We start from the raw sequence: 11,377 nt of genomic DNA, 5'->3' as shown, positions 1-11,377 counted from the left end.
ATTTCATTCACCAATTAATCATTTACGATATAAGGGCCACAACAACACATTCTACCAACTTAACCAAGATCAATTCACACCAATTTCCCTATCTATGGGTCACGGCCAAACACACTACAAACACACACCCACGACTTTCTATTTACGTCTAAATTACGGGATTCTCGTCTACTTCCAATCCTTAACACATCCATAGCCATTCTATAACACTAAAGGGTAAGAATTCATACCTTTCTTGAAACCCCGACTTGTCGAAAATGTCGTCCCCGTGCCAAACAAATTATACCCCGTTGAAGAGGGTCTTGAGCACTTCACAACTATGTAAAGAACAAGATTTTTAAGCCACAACACAAGCTAGGAAATTTTTCTTTTCTTTCTTTCTCACTCTCGGCCGAACTCTCTCTCTCTCTTGGTGTTCTTGATTTTTGCTTTGTAATGATAATTCCAAGTCTTCTAATGGATATATATCCTTGTAAGGGTCATGTGCTATGCACATGACCACAACTTAATGGATTTGGGCTTGCCAAGGCCGGCCACCCCTCTCTTTGATTGGGCTTCAATTAATTTTTTTTGGTTTCTTGGCCCAATGCTTAAAAAGTCCCGTTTTGTAATTCCCGAAACTAATTTCCGAAGTTCCAAGTTTATCCTCGGACTTTCCCGGGGTCTTGACATTAATAATTCCATAACCAACATAGTCATATTCTCAAAAATTAATTTATGTCCTTCTAACACCCGAGTCATAGTTATTTCTCGATTTCCAATTGTACGAACACACGGGGCCTAACATTCTCCCCCCCTTAGGAACATTCGTCCCCGAATGTTAAACAAATCTTATGAAGACTCACAAGCATAACGGGAAAACCATTTTATATACAAATAGCACACATGGTCCATCCGTTCATTGGTACAACAAATACAAAAGTCTAAGTTACAGGAGGCGTAGGGAATAAATGGGGGAATCTCTTCTTCATCTCATCCTCCGCCTCCCAAGTCATCTCTTCACGGTTATGATTGCGCCATAGAACCTTGACCGAAGGCACCTCCTTAGTGCGCAATCTCCTCACCTGACGATCCAGAATAGATACCGGCTGCTCGTCATAAGATAGCTGCTCCGTCACCTGAAGATCATCTACTGGGAATATCCTGGAAGGGTCACCAATACACTTCCGCAGCATGGACACATGAAACACCGGGTGCACGGACTCCAAATCGGATGGCAAGTCTAGCTCGTAGGCGACTGCGCCAATCCTCCGAACAATCTCGTATGGCCCGATGTATCGCGGACTCAGCTTGCCCTTCCTGCCAAATCTCATAACGCCCTTCATAGGCGAAACCTTCAGGAATACCCAGTCACCAATCTGAAACTCCAACGGTCGACGCCGTCTATCAGCATAAGCTTTCTGTCGACTCTGAGCAGCTAACAATCGCTCCCGAATAAGCTTCACCTTATCTACAGCCTCCTGGATCACATCTGGCCCAATCAGCTTAGTCTCGCCCACGTCAAACCAGCCAATAGGAGATCTGCACCTCCTGCCATAAAGGGCCTCATACGGGGCCATCTGAATGCTGGAGTGATAACTGTTATTGTAGGCAAACTCTATAAGCGGCAAATGATCATCCCAGCTGCCCCTGAAGTCAATAACACAGGCCCGTAACATATCCTCGAGCGTCTGAATAGTGCGCTCAGCCTGCCCGTCGGTCTGAGGGTGGAAAGCTGTACTGAGGGTCACCTGGGTCCCTAATCCCTCCTGAAACGACCTCCAAAAATTAGCTGTAAACTGGGCACCTCGGTCAGTGATAATAGATACAGGGACCCCGTGAAGTCTGACTATCTCTCTGATATATAACCTGGCATAGTCCTCAGCCGAAAATGTGGTCCGGACCGGAAGGAAATGGGCTGATTTCGTCAGCCTGTCCACAATAACCCAAATGGAGTCATACCTGCGTAGAGTACGCGGCAACCCAACAATGAAGTCCATATTAATCATCTCCCATTTCCAGGCTGGAATCTCCATCTCCTGTAACAACCCACCGGGCTTCTGGTGTTCAACCTTGACTTGCTGACAGTTCGGGCACTGACTAACAAATTCAGCAATATCCTTCTTCATGCCGTCCCACCAATATAAACACCTGAGGTCCCGATACATCTTGGTGGAGCCAGGATGAACAGAATACCGGGCATAGTGTGCTTCGCCCATAATCTGCCGCCGTAAGCCCGCAACGTCCGGTACACAGAACCTGCCGTCGTACAATAATACCCCTTCAGGCGAGATCTCAAACTGGGTCTTTGTCTTATTAAGGGCCGCATCTCGGTACTGAATCAAAATAGGATCCTCAAACTGGCGCTGTTTTACCTCCTGAATAATAGATGACTCCGCAACCGGGCGAACAGAAATCCCAGAATCTCCAGAATCTGTCAAACGAACTCCGAGGCTGGCCAGCTGATGAATATCACGAACCAGATCTCTCTTATCAGATGGGACACCCGCTAGGCTGCCTACGGACTTGCGGCTAAGCGCATCAGCTACCACGTTGGCTTTCCCTGGATGGTACAGAATATCAACGTCATAATCCTTTAGTAGCTCAAGCCATCTCCGCTGCCGCAAATTTAGCTCCTTCTGCTTAAAAATATACTGAAGGCTCTTATGGTCCGTATAGATATCCGCGTGGACCCCATATAAATAATGCCGCCAAATCTTCAACGCATGAATCACCGCGGCCAACTCAAGATCATGAGTGGGATAGTTCTTCTCGTGCGGTCTGAGCTGCCGGGAAGCATAGGCTATAACTCGACCGTGCTGCATCAATACACACCCTATCCCAATACCAGAGGCGTCACAATATACAACGTACCCATCAGACCCCTCTGGAAGGGCCAAAACTGGCGCTGAAATCAATCTCTCCTTCAGCATCTGAAAGCTGCGCTCGCAGGCATCTGACCACTGGAATTTTGCTGCTTTCTGGGTAAGCCTCGTCAGTGGTGCTGCAATAGAAGAGAAGTCCTCCACAAACCTGCGATAATACCCAGCCAATCCCAGAAAACTGCGCACCTCAGTCGGTGTAGTAGGCCTGGGCCAATTCTGCACAGCCTCAATCTTCTGCGTATCAACCCGAATACCGTCTGCGCCGACAATATGACCCAAGAATGCCACAGAAGTCAACCAGAACTCGCATTTAGAGAATTTAGCATATAACTTTTGCTGACGGAGAATGCCAAGTACCGTCCGCAAATGATCTGAATGCTCCTCGGCTGATCGCGAGTAAATCAGGATATCATCAATAAATACAATAACAAACATATCCAGAAAAGGCCGAAATACCCTGTTCATCAGATCCATAAATACTGCTGGAGCATTAGTCAGCCCGAAAGACATAACTCTGAACTCATAGTGCCCGTACCGGGTCCTGAAAGCAGTCTTCGGGATATCAGACTCCCGTACTCGCACCTGATGATAGCCCGAGCGCAGATCTATCTTGGAAAAGTGTCTAGCACCCTGCAGCTGGTCAAACAAGTCATCAATCCGGGGAAGGGGATATTTATTCTTAATAGTCACCTTATTCAGCTGCCGGTAGTCAATACACATCCGCAACGACCCATCCTTCTTTCTAACAAACAATACCGGCGCTCCCCAGGGTGATGTGCTGGGCCTGATAAAACCCTTATCCAGCAAATCTTTCAGCTGCTCCTTCAACTCCTTCAACTCTGCTGGTGCCATCCTATACGGAGGAATAGATATAGGCTGCGTGTCCGGCAGCAACTCAATAGAAAAATCAATCTCCCGCTCAGGCGGAAGGCCAGGAAGCTCGTCAGGAAAAACATCTGGAAACTCACTGACGACCGGGACAGACTGAAGGGTAGGTACCTCCGCTGCGGTATCATGCACATGGACCAAATGATAGATATAACCCTTCTGGATCATCTTCTTAGCCTTGAGGTATGAAATAAACTTACCCCTCGGCGATGCAGTAGATCCGAACCACTCTATAACTGGTTCCCCTGGAAACTGGAAACGGACTACCTTTTTCTGGCAGTCGACATTAGCATAACAGGAAGACAACCAGTCCATACCCATAATGACATCAAACTCAAACATGTCCAGCTCTACCAAATCAGCCTTAGTGGTGCGATCATAAATGGTCACAGAACAATCCCTATAGATCTGTCTCGCTACAATAAAATCCCCAACTGGCGTAGCTACCTCGAATGGCTCTATAGGCTCAGACACTATCCCAATCTTACTAGCAACGAGCGGGGAAATGTATGATAAAGTAGAGCCAGGGTCAATCAATGCATATACAGATCTGGAGAAAACCAGTAATGTACCTGTGACGACGTTTGGCGAAGCCTCCTGATCCTGGCGGCTGGCCAAAGCATATATGCGGTTTGAGGGACCGCTAGAACCTGAAGCGCCTCCGCGGCCTCGACCGCGTCCTGCCGGTGCTGGAATACCCCGCCCTCCAGGGCGTGCAACAGATGGAACAGAGGAAGAACCGGCGGCTGACCCTGTCTGCTGAGCCGCATTACCCGAACCACTGGCCAATGGGCAGTCCCTCATAAAGTGGCCCTGACCGCCACAAGTAAAACAAGCTCCCATCGCTCGGTAACACTCTCCGGGATGAGACTTCCCGCAATGTGGACAACGGGGTCTAGGTGGTCTGGCCTGACTGGGACCCCTGGATATCTGTGATCCTGCCACTCTGGAGCCCTGACCGGCCCCAGACGGTCCTGTACTGTCGAATCTCCGGCTACCTGACTGAGTACCCCGGCCGGAAGGAGGAAAATATCTATCAGACTGCTGCTGCTGCTGAGGCTGTCCGCCTCGAGAATCCCCTGAATAACCCGCGGATCTAGCCCTCTTGGGCGGCCTCCTGTCTCTATCTCTGCCAGCAGGATCAGATCTGCGACGGTCCTCCATACCCATCGCATAGGCCTGAAGCCGGGAAATATCCATGTCTGTCTGCAGTGACACGGCCATGCAGCTGTCTACCAAATACCGGTCCAATCCCATAACATAGCGGTGCATCCGATCGGACATATCTGCTACCACGGCCGGTGCATATCGGGCCAGAGAATCAAACTCAAGGCTATACTCGCGAACACTCCGACCCCTCTGCTGCAGACGCAAAAATCGATCAGCTCGTGCCCGCCGTAACTCTGGTGGCAAGAAGTGGCGGGTGAATGCCGTCACAAACTGATCCCAAGTGGCTGGAGGGGCACCCTCTCCCCTAGACAGCTCCCAAGTCTCGTACCAATGAGTAGCCACATCTCGGAGCCTGTGTGAAGCCAGCTCAACTGACTCGGTCTCAGAAGCCCTGACCAAGTCCAGCGAGCGTCGCATCCCCCGAATAAAGTCATGGGGGTCCTCATCAGGCTTAGACCCGAAGAACTCTGGAGGGCCACATAGCAAAAACTCCCGAACTCGCAGGCTGTCCCGCCTGTCATCATCATCATCATCCCTACGCCCGCGCCTGCGAGCCTGTCCTGCTACCAGCGTAGTCAGCAACTGTACAGCCTCCCTCAAGGTCCGATCCTCCGCCCCTGGCTGAGGAGCTGGAGTCTCAGGTGCGGGTACACGAACCTCTGGAGCTACTGAAGGTCCTACTCCAGGCTGTACCGGTGGGGGTGTAGCAGACCCCTCAGACTGTGGCACGTCCTCAGGCAAATCATAAACACGAGCCCGGGTAGCTCGCTGTGCCTGGCTAGTCTCTCCAACCCTCGCCTTGCCCTTCTGGGCCGCCGTTGCCTTCTTCGGAGGCATCACTGCAATCAAAAAGGCGAGTCAGATCAAAATCATCCTAATAGCACAGCTCTATCGCACGATCTAAGATTACAAAGAAAGTAACGTCCTAAATGCCCTGTAGCTTCCCGTTTATAGATGTGGTGCACAACACATCGATAAACAAGACTCTACGAGACACAGCCTGTAGACATTCCGAGGACAAACCGCTCTGATACCACTTTTGTCACGACCCAGCCCCGTGGGCCGCGACTGGCACCCTACCTGGGTACCCAGACCAAATCGCATATTCGTTTCCAAATCCAAACTGATTTCATAGCTTTACAAAAGTTATGACAAGTATAATTTATATCGAAAATATGTCTTAAGCGGTCATATCAAATCAAACTCAAACAAAGCGGCGGAATAGGCATCGCCGGTCAAAATACAAATATATACAGATGGGCCATTTGGGGCCATCATATCAAACAGACCGCTTCAAGACCCGAAAGCAAAATCATACAATATACACATAGGACCCTCGCCCCACAAAGATGACTACAGGCCTCTACGAATTCAAAACATAACATATGGCGAGACAGGGCCCCGCCGTACCCAAACTGTCAAATATCCAAAATATATACAGAGTAGGGAAGTCTGTACCAAGAGTGGACTCCGAATCGAATAAGAGTACTCCGAGAAAGCAAAGAGTGGAGCCTACTGCGGAGGATCACCAAGATCTGCACCTGCGGGCATAAAACGCAGCCCCCGGAGAGAGGGGGTCAGTACGGAATATGTACTGAGTATGTAAAGCACGGAGTACAGAAATATGAATCAAAATCGTAAGCAAATCAGATGTCAAAGTCTGTATCGAAATCATATACATATATATTATGCAAGTAAAAATCATGCAAACGCTTAAGAACGTGGTCGCCACTCCGACGCTGACGCCACACACAGCATAACACCAGAAGGTTTCAAATCTCCGTACATCCCCGAACATAATCATAATCATCGGTGAGCGTATCGCATCCCGAGCCATATCACAGCATAACTCCAAACGGAACCCGGCCCTATGGCGAAGCCTTGGGAACCGTAACACAGCATACGGCCGAATTATCATATGGCGCACGAATCAAAACCGGCCCGGGAACCGGCGAACGAAGTCATAATAAGGCACGAACGGAGTCGTGAGCAAACAAATGCAAATCGTCTTTCAAAATAATGTTACAAAACAAAGTAAATTCATAAATCATTTCATATTACAAAATAGTCGAATACTTAGTCGACATAAAGTTTCATTTCGCAAAACGTATCCAAAATGGTTCATATAATTCAAAACACAGATTAGCGTATCGAATTGTCCAAACCTACCCCGTAGGAGGATGTTCCAAAGATCCGAAGTAGTATGTACAGATTTATTATCGAAGGTGGCCCGAAGGGCAAATCGGGCATTTTGGGGTAGCGGGCCCACCTCGAGTCGAAGTGAGGTGGCGAACGTATTTCTACGAGCATTTATATGCCAAAGGTCATACATTATCGTTCCTAGGTTACCCGACCACATTTCGATAGGTTTCGGACGAATAGTGGCATTCTAGCCAAATTGGAGCCTTTAGGCTTCAATAGAATTGAATGAATAGTAACTTTTCTGTGGATCGGGTTTCGAGGAGCAGAAATACTCCGGAAGGTCTCATATTCGACTGACACACTAAGATATGCCAAATGAAAGAGTGGGAGGCTTTACATACCTCACAGACGTCGTAAGCTCCTCCAAACGCCTCGTCCCGTTTCGTCAAAAATCTGCAATTGGTCAAAGTTACCAAATGAGATCCTTAGGCTCAGAAATGCCTTTAACTTCATAATTTCCTACCGAAATTTCGGCAGCACTTCCCCTATAAATCTAACACCCCCGAGGCGTAGCTCGGCTCCAATTTAACCAATTACAACAGCCCACACATCAACAACCAAAACAAACAACAATAACACCATTCTAGTTTCAAAGTTTGATATGATTTCTTAAGTTGGCAACTTTCCATTCACGTTCAAAATCCCGATTCTATATTCACATAACTGTATTCATTTAACCATCCAACACTAGTCAATCACATTCCACATTCAATTTAAGTCATACACGAAATTGCACCAAAATCAATTTATTTCCATAATTCTTCAAAACGTCTAAAATGCACTACGAACATCCTAACTCATGTAGTTTCATTCCGAATTCATCAACATCGATATAGATTCACATCTAAAGCCCATAACACCCAAGATATACATTGATATACATAAGGATACCGAAGGTATACGCTTTCCGATAATATTCAAAATCATTTTTAAATGCCAATTTCATTCACCAATTAATCATTTACGATATAAGGGCCACAACAACACATTCTACCAACTTAACCAAGATCAATTCACACCAATTTCCCTATCTATGGGTCACGGCCAAACACACTACAAACACACACCCACGACTTTCTATTTACGTCTAAATTACGGGATTCTCGTCTACTTCCAATCCTTAACACATCCATAGCCATTCTATAACACTAAAGGGTAAGAATTCATACCTTTCTTGAAACCCCGACTTGTCGAAAATGTCGTCCCCGTGCCAAACAAATTATACCCCGTTGAAGAGGGTCTTGAGCACTTCACAACTATGTAAAGAACAAGATTTTTAAGCCACAACACAAGCTAGGAAATTTTTCTTTTCTTTCTTTCTCACTCTCGGCCGAACTCTCTCTCTCTCTTGGTGTTCTTGATTTTTGCTTTGTAATGATAATTCCAAGTCTTCTAATGGATATATATCCTTGTAAGGGTCATGTGCTATGCACATGACCACAACTTAATGGATTTGGGCTTGCCAAGGCCGGCCACCCCTCTCTTTGATTGGGCTTCAATTAATTTTTTTTGGTTTCTTGGCCCAATGCTTAAAAAGTCCCGTTTTGTAATTCCCGAAACTAATTTCCGAAGTTCCAAGTTTATCCTCGGACTTTCCCGGGGTCTTGACATTAATAATTCCATAACCAACATAGTCATATTCTCAAAAATTAATTTATGTCCTTCTAACACCCGAGTCATAGTTATTTCTCGATTTCCAATTGTACGAACACACGGGGCCTAACAATTCTTCTTTGGGCTTTCCTGCGTGCCTATGAGACATATGTATATAGGATACGTAAATGCATATAAGACATGTAAATGTATGTAAGATATGTGTATATATTTTTAAAATATGCACATGACGAAAGAGATAGAGCGCTATAGACGCTGATACATGCACATGACACACGTATATGTATATGATAAAAGAGCTAGAGCGCTATAGACGTTGATATATGTACATGATATATGCATATGTATACGGGGGAAATGGAGGTAAGGGCAGAGCGTTATGAACGCATATCCACCTGATCAGTTGGCATTACATGATATGATATCGTCCCGGACGCGGGATGCCCAGACGCGGGATGTGTATATTTATGGTTAAATGGATCGGCTGCCGACGCCTCGGCAATATGAGATGTCCTATTTTATATGTATATGTATATGAACAAGGAAAGATTCTTAAAGGAAAGCTAAGTACGCATAGCACCTGCCAAGGGTATATATATATACAGGTTATGTTTTTACCTCAGGACATGTGCTATTATCCTCTTATGTCGTTATTTCCGTTTTATACTTTCCGTATGCTACTATTCATGCCTTACATACTCGGTACACTATTCGTACTGACGTCCCTTCTTGTGGACGCTGCGTTTCATGCCGCGCAGGTCAGCAGACAGGCGGATTTGATCCTTAGAAGCCTTACCAGCAGTGTTGACAGCGCTCCAGTTGTTCCGGAGCCCCACTTTCGTGGTACTATTTTGTGTAGGTATTTTCGGGCACGACAGTACTCGACCCTTTCTATGTATAAGTGTACTATGTCTAGAGGCTCGTAGACAGATATGTACAGTCAGTCAGGTACAGTTAGATATATGGTGTTCTAGCATGTTAATGTTGTTGTAGAAAGTGATAATGAAGTTGACTAGTCTATGCTCATAATGATGCTGCTAATGTTCAAAAACAAAAATATGGCACAGTTCATACGGCCTGCTAAGAGGAAAAAGTAAAAGGATAAGCAAGGGGTGCTCGGTACAAGTATCGGGTACTCGTCATGGCCCCTAGTCGGGTCGTGACAAGCTTACAACTTTCCAACTTCCCATTTAATCCAACATTAACCACAACAACAATAACAACACTTATATATATAATTATATACTCAATTTTATCCCCAATCATCTCTTAAAATAACCCCATGTCACCATCTTGTCCTTCATCAACTTACCACTCCCACAAATACCTCCTCTTTACTTAGATCACTAAAACTCTTTATAATAAACTCAAATACAAGGGTAGAAATTATTTACATACCTTGAGGGGTCAAAAATCCCAAGAATCGCTTCAACTTCAACTCCCTAAGCTTCACAACCTTGAAGAAACCCTAGAAGCAACCTTCTTCTTCACAAACTCGGGTCTACGGGGTCCGGGTCTTGTCAAATCTTCACTAATAGGATGGAAAATATTGGGAGAGAATATATTAGGGTTTTCCTGATTTGGAAAGGAGGAAAAATATGAAATAGGGTCGTGAACCACCTATTTATACTTGGAAGCCCAAAAGGCTACAGTGGTTCGGTTCGACGAGCGGGTCAATGGCCCGTCGACGTATCGACGGTCCGTAGATCTGCGCCTACAGATGCAAGGTTGCGGGACCCCGTCGACGATAACTAGTGTTCTGCAAATTTCTCTGATTCAGTTCAGATCGCATCGATTCGATTCGTTCAACTTCTAACTCTATAAATTGCCAGGAATTTCTGCTAGTACCCTCGTACACGGTGTAAGGCAGTTTCTACCTCCAAACTCGGCTCGGGTCTCTATTCCAAGGGCATACCCAACTAGGAAACAATAGGTTCTACCACTACGAACACGAGGGGTGTAACAAAGATCCCAAGGTAATAGTAAGAAATCAACTAAGAATTCCAGTTCTTGCAGCAATCAAGAATAGACATCTGATCCACCCTCATTGCATTACCATTAGCTACAGACACCACATCTGGTAGAGTATGTCTGATTTTACACCCTAGCTTCATAACTACATTAGGGTCAATGAAATTGTGAGAACTTCCACTATAATCAAAATGTGAAGTGGCTTCTTTGAATGATAACCAGTTACCCTCATGGTTCTATATCCCAATGTTCCATTCAAAACATGCACTGAAATCTCTATTTTCTCTAAGGTGTGTGGTAATTGTACTCTTGTTCCTCCAACTCCATTACCTCATCTCACTTGGTTCCTCCACTACTGGTACAACTTTTTCCACCTCTAGTAGTTACAACTGCTTCAATTTCTTACATTTATGACTGGGAATATACTTTTCATTACAGAAATAACACAGTCCCTTAGGCCTTTTTTCATTCATTTCTTCCATACTCAAGGTTCTCCTATTAACTCCCTTATATGGTACTGAACTATAACTTGAAGTTGGTAATAATGGTGATTTGGGTTGGAACTTTTGATCTCCAAACCTTTTATACTAGTCTGAACTTGCACACCAGTGCCGACTTGCTTGAGAGCAGCAAGTTAAGCCTCCTGCATTCTAGTTGTCTTATAGACC

Source organism: Lycium barbarum, chromosome 3 (assembly GCF_019175385.1).
Source record: "Lycium barbarum isolate Lr01 chromosome 3, ASM1917538v2, whole genome shotgun sequence".
Taxonomy (NCBI): domain Eukaryota; kingdom Viridiplantae; phylum Streptophyta; class Magnoliopsida; order Solanales; family Solanaceae; genus Lycium; species Lycium barbarum.
The sequence above is the reverse complement of the archived record's forward strand: the minus strand, read 5'-3'. Positions refer to the sequence as shown.